Raw genomic sequence first — 21,932 nt, 5'->3', positions numbered from 1 at the left:
AGAAAGCAAGTAGCAGAATTCTTAGTTCTTTTGTGATTAAATCTTTTTGTGTTTAGTCAATGTTAGATGGGATTCTGGAACTCTATCAGGTACAAATAAGGAAGCACAAAACAGAGTAACAGTTAAGACCAATTGCATAACCATATGAAATAATGATAGTTATCATTATTGTTGATAGAGAAAAGATATCAGGAAGTCTATTAATGCTTAATATGAATATAGCTACTACTTTTGCTTCAGTAATGCATGAACAGATTTGCATTTCTAAATATACTTAAATGTTCTTCCTTCCTTCCTTCCTTCCTTCCTTCCTTCCTTCCTTCCTTCCTTCCTCCCTCCCTCCCTGCCTGCCTGCCTGCCTGCCTGCCTGCCTTCCCTCCCTCTCTCCCTCCTTCCCTCTCTCTCTTCTTCCTCCTTCCATGTCCTCTCTTCTTGTCCCTCTCCTTATCCCCATATTTGAAATTAGAACCATGGATAGTATATAGAGTTTCTTTCCCATAGTCTTTAGTCATCATTAAATACTGTATTTTGGCTCCATCCTAATAAATATGATGAACAGTTACATCAGTATAATGAATGACATAGTTCTCTGTAAGTAAATCATGTGTTCTCTGTTCAATAAGAAACATGAGCTCCATTTTTGTTTACTCTAAAGTATGTAAGTAAAACTAATGTGAGTATGTGGATGGAGAAATTCTAACTAGTTGACATCTGTTAATTGCACCAACAATTTGTTGATAGCACCAAAACACCAATTTCATTCTGAATACTTTTCATTCTGAATAACAAAGATAAACATTCCTAAAAGAAAGGAAACATCTGGTTGGATTACATCCACTGAACATCTTATCAACACATTTCATGTATCTATTTTATGAAATGTATTTATTTAAAATTTGTATATATTTCAAATACAGTTAAATTAATCTCCCAGACTTATTTATATAATTTTTTAATTATGTCATCTTTTCCAGTCCACTCCCCCTTCCTTCCAATAATAATTACTTTAAGAGAAAAATACGAATCAAAGAGCTTGTTCCTGTCTCCATCTCACAAAATGCACAAATGTCCACCTTTTTACATATACAAGCAAATCTACCACCATCCCACATCTATTGAACCCAGGGGTGGGTTCCACTTACCTTTACTACCGGTTCGCAATGGGAGTGTGCATGCACAGAAGCTTCTGCACATGCGGAGATCACCCATGATGACATCATGGTGGGTGGGCGGAGCCTCCCATCAGTTTTACTCCCAGTTCTATAGAACCAAACCGAACCAGGAGCAACCCACCACTGATCAAACCACATTGGTAGCTAATATCTTGACAGGAACAAACAACACAAACCTTAGTTTGACCATTGAAAGAAATAAGTTTGATAGACCTTCAATGAGAGAAATTAAGACTCTGTCTCAATCCACTGCCCCCCTCTATTTTTACTTAGTTAACATTAAAGCATGAATTCTCATATAGCTGTGAAGCTGATAAGTTGCATTTATCTTCCTCAGCATAATGAACAGCTTTACATAAAGAGAAAAGTTGATCTTCTGTTGCAGTTCACTTTTTTCCTACACTTGAGGGGAAAAAAGATGAATATTGCTTGTGATATGACAGAGCATGTCATAAAAAAGCAATAAGGCATCTTTCATCAGGAAAGATACATCAGTAGTAGATTCAGCCAAAAGCCACAATGGGTGGATTCTGGCAGGCATCAAGCAAAGCGGGGGCATTTTTATTCCTGTCCCCATCTCACAAAATGAACAAATTTCCATCTTTTTACATATACAAGCATATCCACCACCATCCCACATCGATCCAACCATCCAGCAATTATATAGCAAAGCTATTTGTCTAAAACAACTGAATGATGAAACTTAAAAAATATAAGTATTTTACACTATTCATACATTTTTTTTAATCTTACAGAAAAAAAAAATATATGGCCTATTGCCTCGATAGGGAGGCATGTAAATTTAATAAATACTGTGTTTTTCTGAAAATAAGACCCTATCTTATATTTTTTGAACCCCAAAATAAGTGTTTGGCCTTATTTTGGGGGATGTCTTATTATTTTGGGGTGCGTGGAGCAAGACGGGGCTGCTCTTACTTGATTTCCAGCTCTTTCTCCCTAACCCTAACCAGAGGAAATGGCTGTGCATGTGGTTAAATATTTTTGAGGAGGGCTTATTTGGGGGGGGTATTTTAGCGCATGCAATCATTGGGCTTATTATCAGGGGATGTCTTATTATTGGGCTTATTATCAGGGGATGTCTTATTTTAGGGGAAACAGTAACAAAGGGTAAATAAGTGAACAAAGAGTTACACAGGTCTGCTAGAGGAAAAACTCCAGACTTTATAACTGAGTCCTTGAAAATATGAAAGGACCAATCAAAGAGGCATATTGAAAGTCATTCCCAGTATTTCTGCATTTCTAAGAGTGCAAGGTGTTGTAAAAATGCTTTGCTAATATTGTATTACTATTCCTACTGTTGAAAGCTTGCAATCTTTGCTCAACGGCTGCATAAACCCATAGAATTTACACATTAGTTTCAACTACAACATGTTCAGAGAGAAAAAGAGCTGCATAATGCATGTATAATTTGCTGCCACCATCTGGGCTCATTCTTTAATGTTGCCAGTCGTGAAAAACAGGCTATTCTCATCTTTGTGAAGTTTTCCAAGGTAAAAATATCATTATCCTCTCTTGGTGCTTCCTCCAAGTTTCCTCTCTCCTTCTTTTTCTTTCTCCCTGAAGTCATCTGGAGAATTTGGAATTTCTAATACATTTAAGAGGAGAAAAACCCTGCTGTGCTAGTTAATGGGTTTTGTGAAAAAGGGAAAGGATGGTTTCCCAGAGACTGCTACACCTGTCGTCTTGTCAGAGTCATGGAGAATCAGTGAGACCTACCAACTGGTTACATGTCATTGGTGAAGAGAGGAACTGGGGTCTCTATTCATAAGAGTAGCCATTAGGGACCCTGAGAATGCCAAAAAGGCACGTAGAAGCACGGCAATCTAAGTCTAACAGGTGCCATCACATTATATAGTTTGACAGGGTGACATTTGAATTGCACATTTACTTTTTGATATCTGACAGTATTGGTTTCGGGAGAGAAGGGCGGGGGGAGAATGTTAAAGGAAAAAAATGGCCTGACAAAGCAATGGATTAAAATATGACTGTGGAGTTGCATTAAAATGATCCTTCTTTTCAGTTATTGTCTGAAATAAAAGGTTAACTGGAATTAAATAAATATGCATCTCTATCTCTCTTTCTCTCTTTCTCCCTTTTCTTTCAGTTTCAAGACAAACGGAAATTTGTTTATGTTGTAAAAGGAACATTTTGAAAGCTAGACTATATTTTGTGCATTTAATATTCTGAATATTTTCTGAATAATGAGGTATGGGGTGAGGGGGATCATTATGAGAAAATCTACAATAGTGGTTCTATGACAGAAAGAAAAGAACTCTGAGCTTGTCTCCTATTAAGCCTCAGCACATCTGCAGTCTTCTTGGCACCCATATAGAAGCAGCTTGTGATGATTATCTTCTGTTTTCCTTTTCCATGACTTCCAGACATAGCCTTTTGGAAAATCCCCTTTCCCATAACTACAAGGAATTGTGGAGGGAGTAGAGATTAATTGGCACTAATAAGATTTTGTTTCATTGCCATACATAGCTTTGAGAAGTTAAAATGGGAAGTTAAGAAGGAATGCTATTCTCCATGTATTGTGATCTTCTACAAAATGTTCCTGTAGCATCTATGGACATTAAAGAACATCAGAAAGGGCAATTGGCTGCTATAATATGTAGTTAGTTCCTGACTTATCCTCGGCTATAGGGTGGTCATTTAAAACAACCATCTGCACACATACCAGGGGAAATGTGAGTTAGATTTGATGTAAAAACAAGAACACTGGGTTTTTTTATAAATCATTTAGCAAATTGGATCCCAGACCTATAATTATATATTTGTGATAATTATTGTTATTAGTGTATGACATTGTTACAGTAGCCAAGAGACCACAATGCTATTGCAGGGTAGTAGTTTGCCTTGGCAAGGTATCAAGGTATTTGGCTAGGACTTGAACCACTGGATCTGAGACCATCTCCGGCATCATTAAGCCACTGAGACAAAGCGCCTCCTATATATTTGTGATAAATGGATATTCATTCTTGTAATATGCTTAGCCTCAAACTATGGCTAACAACTGAATTTTTGTATCAATAAATACATTTTGTACAAGTTCTCCATTCCTATACCTGTATATTTGAGTACCCAGAAATTAAGAGAAGCATCAACTATTAAGCATTTTACTGTAGTTCTTCTACAGAACTAGATGGGCTTGGAATTACAATTGTAGGCCTGAGTAGATTCCAGCACCATGGCCAGCAGCATTAAAACCTCCATTATTGCCACCATGAAATCTTCAATCTGGTTTGCAGTGCATATTTGACATCTCAGCTTTAATCAACATTTTCTTCCAGGTTGCATGAGACAATCTTAAACTGCCAAGCATGCCATTTCCTGACTACCACTGGATTCCTTTTGTTTTCTCTCCACTCTTACGTCACCTTTCAAGAAAGAAGCTGAATTTAGAAACGTTCAATATTTTATTTAATGATGCAATCAGTTTTCAATACAAGTTCTTTGAGAAATTCTATGAACACCATTTAACTGACGAGATTCATGAAGCATAAAAACAAAGGGAAGAAAGAAAGATTTGGAATCAACAGATTTACCAGTTCTTATTATAACAAAAGACCAATCTTATTTCAAGTGTTATATTTAATGTTCCTTCCGGGTAGCAGACCAATATGGCAACTCTTTATTGAATGCCAAGGACGAAGGGGCGATGTCCGGCATTTTCGAGGGTGTTGGGGGGGCAGCTGACCATCTTACAACCCCCGCCCAGCAAGCTGAAGCATAGCCGGCTCGATTGAGCCGTAGATGGAGCCGGAAGAACACCCGGCCGCCGTGGAGATAGTTAGGGATGGCGTGGCGGGCGGTAAACGGCAGCGAACGTTGAAACCGAGGCCCAGCTGACTGTCATAAATCAAACGGCTGCGGGGCTGGAGCGGTTGAAGCAACAGTCAGCGATGTTGCTGTGGCGGTGGCGGCGCAGGCAGCGCCGGCGGCGGTCCCTGGGCTGCTGTAAACTTGATTTGCAGCATACTGGGCACTGCGGGCGGCGACGCGGGGCGGCAGCCATGGATACGGAGGCGGAGCTGACTAAAATGACACTTGCAACTACGATGTTGACAGCAACAGCAGCAGCAACACCGGGAGGCTAGGCTATGAGGATGCCCTCTCTAGACAATGGAGAGGGCTTTGCTGCAAGCAGTTACCCCCCCTCGATGTAATGGGGAGGGGGCCTGGACATTCACTTAATCACCTGAATTCAACTTAATCACCTGAATGGCCCTATCTGAAAGAGCATGGTAGTGGTGGGGGCTGAGAACTGAAGACATTTTTTGATCTTCCCCTGTCTGCTTCTCCCCCCCGCCTTACTAGACCTAGGCCTAGTTTGGCTATTCAGCGGGAAAAAAAAAAAAAACAACTTGCAGCTGTTCGATCAACTTATAGCCTTTTTTAAATATCTTTTCCTCCTTGACTATCCTAATTATCCTGATTATTTGATTTCATCTCTTCCGCCTGGATGCTCCACTTTTGCTTTTTTCGACCTTATCTTCGGATTTTTGCTGGTATCAGAAAGGGAGGAAGCATAGACATCGAGAGTCTTGAACAATTTATTTGTAATATTTATACAAGTGGATGGGATGGACCATCCTCTCCTTTGTTTCTGTAACTCTGGACTGGTCACCGTGAGAGGGTGGTCATTGTGACTCTCATCCTCTTTTTTATGACTAACTTATTTTAATCACAAGACTTTCCCATCACTGTAAGAGGGAGATGGTATTCCGATGTTCTATTATATTAGCTTCCTTGTACAATTATCTACTTTACCCTTTTTGTCTTAACCACCTGTTTTAAACCATCTTTAACACCTTAAGAAGAAAATGGCCTTTCATCGCCTCCAATTCTATCTCACCTCCGATGTATTCAATAACAGAACTCCTAGCACTGCGAGATTCCCCCCTCTCGCAAGTTTGGCCTTCCCAGTTATCTAGGGCCGCCCTCAACGACGGGTTTTGGAACCCCGAGAGGTGGTATGCTAAGAACCAGAAGCTTTGGGGTTTTTTAGATAGTTTTTCAATTTCTATTTTAAGGGGATCTGGGAGGAGGGTGGTTTCCAATGTAAATAATGAGGCTGGGGGGCCTCCCGGGAGGGGGGTAGGTTGTATGGGTTCAGGGATTAACCCGTGAGGGACGGGGTCTAGTCCATCTGAAGAGCACGGCGGAGGAGATGCAGAATCTGGGGGCAAGGAGAGGGTTAGAGCTTGTGCTGTTGATAGACATTACATCAGTACTGTAGGTGGGAGGGGCAGATATGGCGGGAGTAGGGGCCACATCAAGTTGCGGGAGTGCGCGCTCGCTGTCTTCAAGCGGTGGCACGCTCCGGCCCCCAATGCTCTTCTCGTTCCCCAGGTGGCACAGACCCTCAGGCCCTGGGCCTTCGGCTGATGCTATGCAATGCCAGGTCCATGGTAAATAAAGCCCCCCTCATTTGTGATCTTGTTCAGGAGGGGGGAGCGGACCTGGTGGGTATTACGGAGACCTGGTTGGGCCAGGAGGGGGGAGTCCCTCTCATAGAGATGTGCCCACCCGGTTTCCGGGCATTTCATCAGCCAAGGTCACAGGGAAGGGGCGGGGGGGGTGGCAGTTATCATTAAAGAGGGTCTTAGTCCGAGGGAGGCCACTGTTCCTCAGACGGCCGGATGTGAGTCCCTCCTTGTGAAGTGGGGTCATGGGGTGCAGATGGGCCTGCTGGTTACGTACCTGGCTCCCTGCCACGTGGCAGCGGCCTTGCCTGAACTACTCAACATTATAGCCGCGGTGGCGATTGATACCCCTAGACTTATGGTCATGGGGGACTTCAACCTGCCATCCGTCGGTGAGGCGTCTGAGGTGGCTCAGGAGTTCATGGCTTCCATGACAGCCATGGACCTGACCCAATTAGTTCATGGCCCTACTCACACGGGGGGAAACACGCTGGACCTGGTTTTTGTCTCTGGTCAGTGGCTGAGTGGTCTCGAGATAGGGGATATAGCAATCGAGCCCTTGTCATGGTCAGATCACTCCCTCCTTCGCTTTGACCTTCGAACCGCCACACCCCGCCGCAGGGAGGCGGAACCGATGAGGTGGTTCTGCCCCAGGCGCCTGATGGACCCAGATAGGTTCCAGACGGAGCTTGGGCCATTTCCTGAGGCTCTGGCACACAGCTCGACTGAAGACCTAGTGGCTGTCTGGGATAGGGCGGCCGCTGGAGCTTTGGACCGGGTCGTGCCTTTGCGGCCTCTGACCCGGCGTCGATCTCACCTGGCTCCCTGGTTCACCGAGGAGCTGAGGGAGATGAAACGCCGGAAAAGACGCCTGGAGAGCAGTTGGAGGGCCAGCCGTTCTGAATTTGACCGAACACTGGTAAGGTCTCATATTAAGACCTACCTGGTGGCAATAAAAGCGGCAAAATGTAACTATTTTTCCGCTCTTATTGCGTCATCAGATAATCGCCCGGCCGCCCTGTTTAGGGTGACCCGCTCCCTGCTCCACCAGGAAGTGCGGGAGGACCCCTTGGAGGGTAGAGCCGAGGACTTTGTACAATATCTGTATGACAAAATCACTCAGATTCGGGAAAATTTGGACTCTGACTGGGTAGATTCGGGAGGGAGGATGGAGGCAAGTCTTGAGAATATTACCTGGGAAGAGTTTGATTCTGTGACTCCGGAAAACGTGGACAAGATACTGGGCAGACTAAGCGCGGCCACATGTTTATTGGACCCGTGTCCCTCCTGGCTGGTGCTGGCCTCTCGGGAGGTTACACGAGGTTGGCTCCAGGGGATTATAAATGCTTCCTTGAGAGAGGGTGTCTTCCCTGCCGCCTTGAAGGAGGCGGTGGTGAGGCCTCTCCTCAAGAAGCCTTCCCTGGACCCAGCAGTGTTGGCTAATTACCGTCCAGTCTCCAACCTTCGCTTCGTTGCGAAGGTTGTTGAGAGTGTGGTAGCGCGACAGCTTCCTCAGTACTTGGATGAATCGGCTTATCTAGATCCGTTCCAGTCGGGCTTCAGGCCTGGATACAGCATGGAAACGGCATTGATCGCATTGGTAGATGATCTCTGGAGGGCCCGGGACAGGGGTTGCTCCTCTATCCTGGTCCTATTAGACCTCTCAGCAGCTTTTGATACCATCGACCATGGTATCATGCTGCACCGGTTGGAAGAGTTAGGGGTGGGGGCCACCGTGTTGCGGTGGTTCTCCTCCTTTCTCTCTGATCAGTTGCAGTCTGTGTTGACAGGGGGGCAGAAGTCGACCCCAAGGCCCCTTGTATGTGGGGTGCCACAGGGGTTGGTTCTCTCACCCCTTCTGTTCAACATTTATGTGAAGCCGCTGGGTGAGATCATCCATGGTTTTGGGGTGAAGTATCATCAGTATGCTGATGATACTCAGCTATACATCTCCACCCCGGACCACCCCAGTGATGCCCTTAAAGTGATGTCCCAGTGCCTGGAGGCTGTACGGATCTGGATGGGGAGGAACAGACTCAGGCTCAACCCATCCAAGACCGAGTGGCTGTGGTTTCCGACGTCCCGATATAGTCAATTGGTGCCATTACTGACTATTGGGGATGAGTCATTGCCCCCCACGGAGAGGGTTCGCAACTTAGGCATCCTCTTGGACTCACGGCTGTCTTTAGAAGAACACTTGACGGCTGTGGCCGGGAGGTCTTTTTATCAGGTTCGCCTGATTCACCAGTTGCGTCCCTTTCTGGATCGGGACTCGTTAAAAACGGTCACTCATGCCCTCGTCACTTCATGCCTGGACTACTGTAATGCTCTCTACATGGGGCTCCCCTTGAGGAGCACCCGGAGGCTCCAGCTGGTCCAGAATGCGGCTGCGCGGGTAGTTATGGGAGCAGCATGGCGCTCCCATGTGGCTCCCCTCCTGCATGAGCTGCACTGGCTCCCTGTGGTCTTCTGGGTGCGCTTCAAGGTCTTAGTTACCACCTTTAGAGCGCTCCATGGCTTAGGACCGGGGTACTTACGAGACCGCCTTCTGCCACCAATAGCCTCTCACCGCCCAGTACGCTCCCATAGAGAGGGGCTTCTCAGGGTGCCATCAGCCAAACAATGTCGACTGGCGGCCCCCAGGGGGAGAGCCTTTTCTGTGAGGGCACCCACCATCTGGAACGAGCTCCCCCCAGAGATACAGAAGATTCCGGATCTGCGCACTTTCCGCCGTGCCCTCAAAACATTCCTGTTTCAGCAGGCCGGCCTGGCCTAACTTTCCCTTTATATTACTTTTTGATTTTATTTTAAACTGGGATGTCTTGAATTATCTAGGACCAGAATGTTTAGTATATTTTAATTGGTTTTTTTTTTATTATTATTAACGTTTGTATTACATGTATTTTTATCGTTCGCTGTTCACCGCCCTGAGTCCCTTAGGAATAGGGCGGTATATAAATTTAATAAATAAATAAATAAATAATAAATAAGTGGCTTGTTTTATTTGACAAGCTCTAACAAAAGAAAGGTCAGAACTGCAGAACACTTTCCTCATTAACTCAGCTTTCCCTTTTCTGGATTTTTATTTATAAACTCCTTATTTACAAGAGAGATTTCACTCAGCTAGTAAAATTCATATCCTGAAGCACTGAATCTCAGTTCTACTATAATGTAGTGATTGCTTTATTTCCAACAGAGTAGATTTAGAACTATTTTTTAATGATTACACAAACATGGCTGCACATACAATTTTAGAAAACGAAGATCCTCAAGCCTGCTTTATAGATGTGTGCCTTTTCTATCTTCAAGCCTCTCAAAATCAGGGAAATTGCATCTTGAGAGAAAAGGTGAAGACAGAGTTAAAATAATAATAATAATTATTTTTAATAAACTTTTATTACCCACATATTAAAACATTGGACACGGTCCTGGCATTCTCTTTGCTGTACATACTAAAATGAAAGATAAGTATCATATATACCTTATTACTTATATACAATTAGTCTCTTCAGTATTTACATATATAAAGACATCCTTCTATCTATATTACGTATACATTTGTTTTATCCATTATCATTTTATTGTACATACATAACTTTAATTCTCCATTTTATGAATTCTAGTCAGTTCTTGTTTTTTGACTTTCTTTTCTGTTCCAACCATTGATAAAATTTATTCCATATCTCGTGGTATTCTGACTTGCCTTTATTTTTCAATTCCAAGGTTAAACTATCCATTTCTGCACATGTCAAAATTTTCTTTAATTAAATAATAGCACTATGTCTCATAATGTAAATGTTTAAAATTTAGTTTCTTGAATCCAGTTTGAGATTTGAAAAAATTCATTACTAATTTACTTAAGTATACACGTACCTCACTTGATTTTATCTATAATTGATTGCCAGGAGAAACAAAAATAAGATTTAAATTTCTATGAATGTTTGCAGTTTACTATACACAAAACATTGTTCCACGTCTCAGATTATTCAAGGAACAGTTCAGCCTACATTTTCAGCACATTGAATTTTAAATATTAAGAATGGCCCATAGTCCAGACCCGCTTCTTGAAAAGTTTGATTGAATCCTTATATCCAAAACTTTCAACAAGCTTAATAATGCCAATATTATTGAATTAATAATTAGCATTTCTTGATAAGATTAAAATAAAAATGTTGAATTTTTTTAAATGCCAGATTTGATTTTTGTCATGAATATTATACTTTTCCTCTTAATCCTGCCAAAAGTGAATATATCAAAAATAGATACTAAGTTATTTTTAAATTAACTACACATGTTAGCACAAAGACAGATGTAGTTTTAATTAATCAGCTTTCCACCTACCCATCTTAAAAAGCACTTTAACTAAGCAAGTTAAATCACAATTAGGCCATCTGAAGACACTGACTATAAATAATTCCTTCCAATTAATCTCCCTTTAAAATGAAACACAAGCGGTGTAAGTAAAACAGTTTGATGATCTTACAAGGAGCAGTCATTTCTCAGTCTTTGGCACTTTAATAGACTCATTTCATTATGAATAAATCAACTTCAGGGTTTTTGTTTTTTTTCCTGAAAGCAAATTCTAAGTAGAAATTGCAATAAAAATATCAATCCTGTCTGTGGCTTCTAAAATACAACAATACAAAATCCAGCTGATATTCAAAAATATGCTTTGGCAAAAATCCATATTTTAGAAATCTGAAGTCAAGGCTGCCAATTATGTTTAAACCTAACCCACTCAGTCCTGTATCCCCAGAACAAATACTGTGCATAGTTGCCTTTTTTTTTTTCTGTTTTATGTAGGCAGCAGATAAAATGTGTAGTTTCATTACTTTGCTGAGCAATTAAATTCACACAGCAATTTGCATCAATGCTGGGCTAGGGGAATTGAGATTAGAACTTTTGCCTACATGTTATGATCCAAATTGCCTACCAAACTTGCAACTACTGAAGAGGGGAATATTTATGAGTACAAGTTGTACTTCCTTGTCCCTCTGAAGTCTTCTATTGGCCTATAAAGTTTCGAGTCAAAAGCTAATAGTATGATCTGTGTAAGCTAGGAGCATGCAACTTTTAGGAGCCTAAGGTCTGAATAAGTTTTTACTGTAATTCCTCTACAAACTTGGTCATAAAAATATATTTTAAAAAATACTAGGCCATAAGAATGACCATGAGGACAAAGCAGGTAAAGTAAAAGGGGGAAAAAAATCACATTAACTGCAGACAATATAATTTAATTTATATTTTATAATTGTATAAGTGAATATATTTGGCAAACAGCAATAGCATTGCTGTTATATATCACCTCACAGTGCTTTACAGCACTGTGGTCCTCATGGTCATGCTTATGGCCTAGTATTTTTTAAAATATATTTTTATGACCAAGTTTGTAGAGAAATTACAGCAAAAACATGTTCAGACCTTAGGCTCCTAAAAGTTGCATGCTCCTGGCCTGTACAGAATCATACTATTAACTTTATATGCCAATAGTGTTTTACAAGCTTTTATAGGCCTTTATAGGCCACAGTGCTTTACAGCACTGCCTGGATAGAAGCATTATTTTCATATTGCATCCAAAAATCTGAGTCCTCATTTTACTGACCTCAAAAGGATGGAAGGCTGAGTCAACGTTGAGCCCCATCAGGATTGAACTACAGGCTGTGGACAGAGTTATACTGTACTTTAAGCACTGCGCCACCAGTCATTTGACACAAGATGCACAGCAAATACATTTCATAACCAATATCCTTTTCTTATCTAAAGTCCTTTTCTGATCTTAAAGTCCTCACATCTAGTAACATCACAAAACATCAGCAGCATGCAGCTATAGGTGCTAGATGTCATGTAACATATACCTACATTTTTGTTTGTTGTGGGACAATTGTTCTGCTTTTATTGGGTTGGTCTAAGTTTCACTAGACATTTTTCTACATTCTTCAGGCCATTTTTCATTCATACGGCATGATTTCTAGAGAAGTCTATAAGGAAAGCACCATGGGACTACAGGGTAGTCAAGCCTAAATCATCACATATTATGTTTTTGCATTTGAATTTCATCACCAATTCAAAGTTTGATAAAAAAAAAAAAAAGGAGTCAAGCAAATGAAAATGGGCATGTGCCTGTGGAATGAATACAGTTATTCACTTCAATGTAATATGGTTAAAATGATTATTCCCCATATGTTTGATATTCTTTCCTTTTTCTAGCATTATTAGAGAAAATTAAGATTACTTTGCCAGCAGTACTAGAGTGGCTCTGAAGGCCCTGCACAATTTTTTTATGGCATGGTGTACATGTGGCCTTGAGGCATTAGATTTTGACTCTTGCTTTAAGCAAAGAATCTCAGATTCTGAAAAAAGAGTCAGAAGGTAACTAAAACTATACATTTTAAAGACAAAAAGCTCACTTGAAAGACAATTGAAGATTGAATCATCAAAAAGTTTGTGGTTCTCAGAGACATCAGGATAGCTGAAGATGTTTGATGAACTAACTAGTTTTTGTTGTTTGCTGACAGGAATAAATATAATTAAATGTCAAGAAATAGCTACCATTTTGCTTCTACAGTTACATGCTTGAAGACTTCTGCAGTCTGGAGTTAGTAAAGGAAATTTTTTGGATGAGCTCTATCACAATTAGATAACAACAGAACCTCAAAGAATAGAATGTGTCTTTGCTCAGCTTGTACAACAAACTTCATAAGTGCTTAAAACCATTTAAGAAAAGAAAATTACTAAAACTAGAAATGTAATGACCCTGTTATTCATTAAGCAATCATTTTATCACATTTCCAGGAAGCACCACATTTCCAGATAAATAATGGCAGGCTGAAAGAAATTCAATGGACTGTTACAAAGCTGATACAACAATTTGAGGATGTGTCATATGAGGACAGGCTGAACGATCTTGGGATGTTTAATGTATATAAAAAAAGACTTGGAGGAAACTTATCATTGTCCAGGTAAATAAAAGGGTGCCATAGGAAAGATAGATAATATTGGCTCCAGTTAGGACTAAAAATAATGAATTGTTTGGACATTGGAGTTAAACAACTTCTAGCTATTCTTGAAAGAGCTGCTCTATCTTGCTGTTGGTTTTCCTGATGCCCATATCTGTAAATCATGTTTTAGCACATCTCTTGCTCAGTCATCTCCTATTCCCCAAAATATCTGGAGAAAATATCCACTGTGCAGTAGTTTCTGGTCTGCCGTCAGATTACATACAACTTGAAAATAGTGAAGGGACAAACCTTATATAAGCAGAGATGATAGCCCCAGACAAGTGTGAACTTTTTGAAGTAGTACTTCATAAAATACTTTCCTTAAAAACATAGCTGAGTGGTTTCAAGTAAAACTGACTGTATCTTAGTTCCATTCCATAAAGGGACTTGGACACAAATAGCTTGATGGCAGCTGGAACATATTGTGCTCCTCCTGTATAGGAGACAGAATAACTACAATACTTATTTTCACCGTCTGAGTAGCATAAAAAAGGAGAGCTTTCGAATTGTCACTTGAATGAAAAATCACCCCCAAAATAGATAAAACAGGCCACCTGCTCAAACATCTGCCCATTAATAATCCAATTCCCATTTTTAGATCTTTTGAAAACATAGCTTTTGTTTTAATGCAGTTTAACTGTAGCTGATATGGCTTACAGAAGAATGATGAAGACTGGGGAGCCTTCTTCAGTCATATTCCTTTTCAAATTCTACTTTTGTTAAATAATTGACCGAGGACTTTGTGTAGAAGTTGAAACAAAAGCAGTAACACAACAAGCAAAGGTTATATATGTAGCAAGGATTAGCAACATTGTTAAGTGTCTGGAGAGAAGTGGTGGTCCAGTTAAGGGGAAAACATAACATAATTATGTAGCTGAAAACAGAGTAGATGCTTCTTATCGCTTGGCATGTGCAAAGCAAGGAGAAGAACCTGTGACTTTGTTAAGAGGGAGACTAAATTTAATGCAGTGGTTAAAAGAGCAGTTCATCCAGAGTCCATTTATAGATTAGAGTAACCAGTCACTTGATATATCTTTGAACTTTTTCCCCACCATTTATTTCTAGAAATGCTCATAAAATAAATGAATGCAACATATACTGCAACATAGATCTTGGTTTTGCTATATATTTTCGACTGAAGACTTTACACAAATACTGTTCTTTCTGTGATTCTTCCTTCACTGAACTCTATCTGTTTGGATGCAAGAATATTTTCTGTCTCCATCTAGTCTATATATACAGTATTTCAATATAATATCCCACTTACAATGTGTAGTAAAATGGACACCCAATAAGTATCAAAGAGATACTGCCTTTCACTTCTTAAATATTATACACACATTACAGCTAGAGTCTAAAGTGGAAGAATCAAAGGTACTCCTGATGCCTTTCTGGATTTAAACTGGCAATTTAGTTAATACCATTTAGAGGCTACCTTATTTCAAATGACCCTGGGCAGCTTAAATAAAGTAAGAGCATTTTTTTTTTTTAAAAAAAAAAAACAGATTGTAAACATCTAGAAGGCAAACTATATAACAACAAAACATTCTACATGGGATCAATGCTACCCAGTCCGAAGGCCTAGGAAACATCCAAGTATTCATTGACTTTGTAATTCTCACCAGTGCAGGAGTCATATGATCACTGGTGGTGGTGGTGGATACCAATACCATTCCAGTGGGTAAGCACTTGGATAAAGAAGTCACGTTTCCTAAATAGAATAGAATAGAATTTTTTATTGGTTAAATGTGATTGGACACACAAGGAATTTGTCTTGGTGCATATGCTCTCAGTGTACATAAAAGAAAAGATACGTTCATCAAGAATCATAAGTTACAACACTTAATAATAGTCATAGGGTACAAATAAGCAATCAGGAAACAATATCAATATAAATTGTAAGGATACAAGCAACAAAATTACAGTCATACAGTCATAAGTCGAAGGACATGAGTGGTGGGAACAATGAGAAGATTAATAGAAGTGCAGACTTAGTAAATAGTTTGACAGCATTGAGGGAATTATTTGTTTAGCAGAGTGATGGCATTTGGGAAGAAAACCTGTTCTTGTGTGTAGTTGTTCTGGTGTGCAGTGCTCTATAGCATCGTTTTGAAGGTAGAAGTTGAAACAGTTTATGTCCAGGATGCGAGGGGTCTGTAAATATTTTCACAGCCCTCTTTTTGACTTGTGCAGTATATAGGTCCTCAATGGAAGGCAGGTTGGTAGCAATTGTTTTTTCTGCAGTTCTAATTATCCTCTGAAGTCTGTGTCTGTCTTGTTGGGTTGCAGAGCCAAACCAGACAGTTATAAAGGTGCAGATGACAGATTCAATAATTCCTCTGTAGAACTGTATCAGCAGTTCCTTGGGCAACTTGAGCTTTCTGAGTTGGTGCAGAAAGAACATTCCTTGTTGTGCTTTTTTGATGACGTTTTTGATGTTAGCTGTCCATTTTAGATCTTGCGATATGGTAGAACCTAGAAATCTGAAGGTCTCTACTGTTGATACTGTGTTGTCTAGTATTGTGAGAGGTGGAAGTATGGAAGGGTTTATCCTAAAGTCTACCACCATTTCTACGGTTTTGAATGTGCTCAGTTCCAGATTGTTCCGGTGACACCATGAGGCTAGTTGTTCAACTTCCCATCTGTATGCAGATTCATCATTGTCTCGAATGAGACCGATCACTGTGTGTCATCTGCAATCTTCAGATAGCCTTCTGCATTTTTAGCCTCACTTTGGCTCTATAGCATAGTCCATAACCATATTGACTACTGCAATGATCTCTACTTGGGGCTGCCCTTGAAGACCACCCAGAGGCTTCAGCTGCTACAGAATGCAGCCACGCGGGTTGTGATGGGAGGGTCCTAATACTCCCATGTTACACCTCTCCTGCGCGATTTGCATTGGTTGCCGGTTGCCCTCCGGGTGAGATTCAAGGTGCTGGTGATTACCTATAAAGCCCTTCATGGCTTAGGCCCAGGATATCTGTCGGACCATCTGCAACCAGCAACAGCTCCCCATCGCCCAGTGCGTTCTCACAGGGAGGGCCTCCTCAGAGTGCTGTCGGCTAGACAATGTCGGCTGGCAACCCCCAGAAGTAGAGCTTTCTCTGTGGAGGCTCCCACCCTTTGGAATCAACTCCCCCTGGGGCTCTGGTTGGCCCCTGACCTTCGCACCTTCCGCTGCAAATTAAAAACATGGCTCTTCAAATTGCCCAGCCTGGACTGATGGGGTTTGGATTATTTTAATATGTTTAATATGTTTTTAATATGTATTTTAACATGTTTTATCTGGTTTGATTTTAATTGTTGTGAGCCGCCCTGAGTCCTATGGAGATAGGGCAGCATACAAATAAAATAAAATAAAATAAAATAATAAATAAATAACAGCTTTCTTAAACTTGAGATTCCTCTATACATACTTCCTAGCGAGAATGAATTTTTGATGTCAAGCTAGGTAGACATTAAGGGTGTTGAATAAAAGATTGAGTAAATCTAGTGTAAGTTGAGGAGATGTTGCTGATGAAAGCAGAATATATACAGTAATTGAATGAGGTTTTTAATCTGGGCCATTTCTCTTTCCCTTATTTCAAGTGCCTTTCATCCATCCTAAGGTCAGTAGAGAACTACATCAGCATGACATTTGTTGTCTCCACTGATGATCACTATCCTGCCTCTATTATCTCAGTCTCATTCCCTGGAGTTTTTTCTGACCTCCCTCATTGGTGTCCATGAGGGCAGGCAAGAAGGTCCGTAGTGTAATATTCAGTTCAATTTATCACAATGGTGTAATTTAGAGCTACTATGGAGAAGTTTCTTGTGCCTTGGCAAACTTGTTGCAAGTGTAGACAAACAAAGGCATCTCACATTTTTTTAAGCCATTCAAAAATGGCATCATAAAAACTGAAGAAAACTTCCGAACTTCATAAAAAGATGGCAGATATAAATGGATAATAGAGAAATATTTCTCAGCATTAGTAGTTATGTTTTAAATGTATGCAATGGGGAGCTGAGGATTTATTAGAATTCTGATGAACATTTAGACCTAAGGAATTGCATGTTAATTGTTGCTATACTTGCTCCAAAATGTCATTTCCCCAATTTGGAAATCACTGGATACATCATCAAAATCATTTTCAATGGGTTCAGAAAATTACCGAGCTTTCTTTGTTCCTTTCTGCAAAAGTTCTTTATATATATATATATATATATATATATATATATATATATGTATGTATGTATGTATGTATGTATGTATGTATGTATGTATGTATAATTGCTCTAGGAATATAACTGTTAGTTAACATTGTTGTGATTGTTATTTGGAGAATTAAAAATTGAGGGGAAAGAAAAGAATGCAGTAACCAAAATTGTGACATCCTTGGGAAATACATTTACTTACAATAGTTAGTTGCTGTCAAATCTAAAATATGTTGACCATCTTTTTCAGAGAGAACCCTTTTATTTTATTATTTCTCTGTTCTCTTTTCTGTTCAGAAAAAGATGCACTAAGGGAGAAAAATTGCTATTTGACATCCACTTTGGCCTTTAATCTGTTATTCTGTTTACAGTGGATCAACTAAAGCTACTGAGTCCTAGGAATCTAAAGGTTTTGAAGAAAGTACAGGGTACACCATAAGATTTTTGCCAGATGTATTATTTTGGATATATCCAAATAATGCTAATAACATCTATGCTTCCAGCTTCTCCCACTATAAATAAAGGCCACTAGCCATTGCAGGAGGGTTGAAATGGCAAGCTATCATGCTCAGCTCCTTGAGGATACAAACTTTATCCGTGCTTCCTTGGCACACATCAAAACTAGTGTTTCCCACTCCTATTGGCTCAGATTCTGATGCAGATTTATATGCACCAATCTCTTCACTCCTGTTGACTAATTGTGTTATGCAAGAATCATGTCTCTGCTCTGATCATTGTTCTCCATGGCCATATGAGCTGAAATTACTGAGCTGCCAAGGCACTTCTGATGGGACTAATTGAAGAAATACATCTTTATGTAGCCCGCTCAATAAATCAACAGTTATGCTTCACATTCTCTGTGAATTTAAATATTAAAAAAAAAACCTGGATCTTGATTTCTTCTGCCTCCCTCAGACCTTTCCTCAATGTTCTCTGTCATCAACCATCCTATACCCTGTTTCCTTACCTCTCTTGAAACATTCTCCTTTTTGCCTCCATTCTCTCCAGTACTGTCAATGTGGAAATGGTGCTGTAGGCCATATCAATCTTTTCACCATATCACTGGTGGCCAAGTTGTATTTCAACTGGAAACGATAGAAGTATCCTAGTGGTATGATGGCCAATATTCTGTGCTTCCCCTCCCAGAAAAAAGCAATTTAGGTAGCAAAACATTTTGCTTTGGTCAAACAGTGTGATAGATTGTTGTTTTGGTTTGCCGGGCAATGGATCTTGGTTTTCTTTGAGCAGATGTATCACATAAGGACTGTTATCCATAAGGGACAATTACAGTTTCAACAGTCTATGAATCTGGTATCAGCAGAGTACCAGACACCAGCTTGACCTGCAAGCTGCTACTTAAATAAGAGTGGGAATGATAAACTTTAAGGGTGGTGAAAAGGTGCAGAAATTGTTTCCCATGATTTCTGGAAAATTAGAAGTGTGCTAAAATGCACATTGTTTCTCTTTCCCCAACATCTACAAAAATGAAGTTTGTGAGCTGTGTTTGAAGAGAGCTGGAAAAAAAACCGAATATTTAATCACATTTCTTTCTGTTCTACTACAGCACAGATGTCTCTCATGCAGCGCCCACCTCCTCACTGCTTCAGTGAAAGACTGATAAAGTTATGGAATGAAAAAACAAAAAACAAAAAAACCCCAAAGCAAGAAATAATTTACTGCCCATTAGCAGGTGGGGACTCTGCCCAATATTCCAGTTCAGATGCGGAATATGCAGAGAGCTACACTTAGACCAAAAATTTCATGCTATGCTAACCCTCAGGTAATAAACAAGTTTGAGATTCTTGTCATATTAAATTCACTTGGCAATACTCAAACTTTGCTAATAAGGAAGATAAGATCAAGAGGAGATATAGAAAGCAGTTTAAAAAAGAAGAAGCTAAGGCTGAAGGAAAATAGAAATTAATTGCAGCTTTAACTACTTGAGACATAGCAATAAGTAAAATCAGGAATGTCTCTAGAATGGTAAAAAGACAAAATCAAGACCATAAGATCCATAAGAACCATAAGATCAAAACCCGATCCCTTTTATGTGTGCATTGGACAGTGCTTTGATCCCATTATGATTGCATTTATGTATGAGGGAGTTCAAAATTTGTCAGAGTGACAATTTTAGTGAAAACATTTTAGAATTATATATTGAACAAGAGATTTTAGGATATTTTTAGGTCATTATATAATTTTAGTACTCAAAGAGATATATTATTGGCTGGTATAAATAAATTTTTGAAGCTCAATGTGAGGCAAATCTAGCAATCTACGTACCTCTTTGCCTCTTTAGCTAATCTCTTTTGGTTACAAGTAGAACAGGGAATAGTTTCCAGAAACTTTAACTTACTTTTATGTATGCATGTCTTTGAGTCAATCTTAACTTCTGTTGATGGCACGGAGAGGTCAATTTTGCCTTTTGTTTTCTTCCCAGCTTTGTGCCTAACTCAGGACTAAAATTCATGGTTTCATGGTTTGTAGTCCAATGTCTTTAACCACTATATCAGTCTGGCTTTTTGAATCTATTACTAAACAAGATTTCAAAACAGAAAATGAGCCCCTGAAGTTGCAATTCTATACATATATCCAGGAATTTAATTTAAGTGGACATATGGAGACTACTTATTTCTAACAGGTAACATTATATTTTTAAAAAAAGTCTGTCCCACATGGCACATTTTAAGACTGGATTAATTTAATTGGTATATGCAACATTGGTTCAGTTTTAATTTCTGATCATGCATCTCTAGGATTGCCATTAATTTTGGATAAAAGCATTCCAGTTACTGTGAGATGGCATTTTAGCACTTCCTTGGTGAAAGATTTTCAGTGTCTAAAATGCACAAAATAACAATGTAGATTACCCCACCCCCAAACAAATAAAAGCTTAAATGTTTTGGGGATACTTTGGGGCACATTTAAAACATTTCTGACTGGATTTAGACATGTCCATCAGAAGGTATGCTAAAAGTCCCAATTGAGTGGCAGTAATAAAGGCATTGTGGTATGCCATGCAGTCTATGACAAGGCTTTTGTTAATTCTTGGTGATTCAATGAGCCAGAATTTCACCTCCTGTTTAAATAGCCAGGTAGATGTTCCAACTCATCCTGCCTTTCTTTGTCTTCTGCATGGCCAGTTCCCCAGAAGTCACTGCTGCTGTGCACAGTCTGGAAGAGAACAAGTGTAAATATCTGTTAGTGTATATTTCCTGGAGACCGTCTGCATATCTTTTCAGCTTCCCCTGCACTCTCTAGAAAGAGACCCAAATTTTGTGCATTTTTTTTTTTTGCCCATGTGACTGGAAAGAGCGACCAGTTGGAAGCACCATAGATTAATTCAGTTTGTTATTGGGGGTGTCTGAAAAATGCTTCCTTCAGAATTGGAAGTAGCTCATGGCTATATCCTTATATTTCCAAGATGCCCAATATGGTGGGCATGTTTGCCTTGCGGAAATTTCTTTCACAACTGCTGAACACTATACATACATATCATTTGCTACCAACCTGCCTTCCATTGAGGACCTGTATACTGCACGAGTCAAAAAGAGGGCTGTGAAAATATTTACAGACCCTTTGCATCCTGGACATAAACTGTTTCAATTCCTACCCTCAAAACGACGCTATAGAGAACAACTAGACACAAGAACAGTTTTTTCCCGAATGCCATCACTCTGCTAAACAAATAATTCCCTCAACACTGTCAAACTATTTACTAAGTCTGCACTACTATTAAGCTTCTCATCGTTCCCACCATCCATCTCCTTCCACTTATGAATGTATGGCTGTAATTTTGTTGCTTGTATCCTTACAATTTATATTGATATTGTTTCCTGATTGTTTATTTGTACCTATGACTATCATTAAGTGTTGTACCTTATGAGTTTTGACAAATGTATCTTTTCTTTTTATGTACACTGAGAGCATACGCACCAAGACAAATTCCTTGTGTGTCCAATCATACTTGGCCAATAAAAAATTCTATTCTATTCTATTCTATTCTATTCTATTCTATTCTATTCTATTCTATTCTATTCTATTCTATTCTATTCGCACATTCAAACACTGTGCTTTATAAGAGCAAGGCACAGGATCAGAAAGCCAAAAGTGAA

The sequence above is a fragment of the Pituophis catenifer genome, unplaced genomic scaffold (assembly GCF_029215685.1).
Source record: "Pituophis catenifer annectens isolate HBS135680 unplaced genomic scaffold, rPitCat1.0.hap2 SCAF_3, whole genome shotgun sequence".
Lineage (NCBI taxonomy): Eukaryota > Metazoa > Chordata > Lepidosauria > Squamata > Colubridae > Pituophis > Pituophis catenifer.
The sequence above is the reverse complement of the archived record's forward strand: the minus strand, read 5'-3'. Positions refer to the sequence as shown.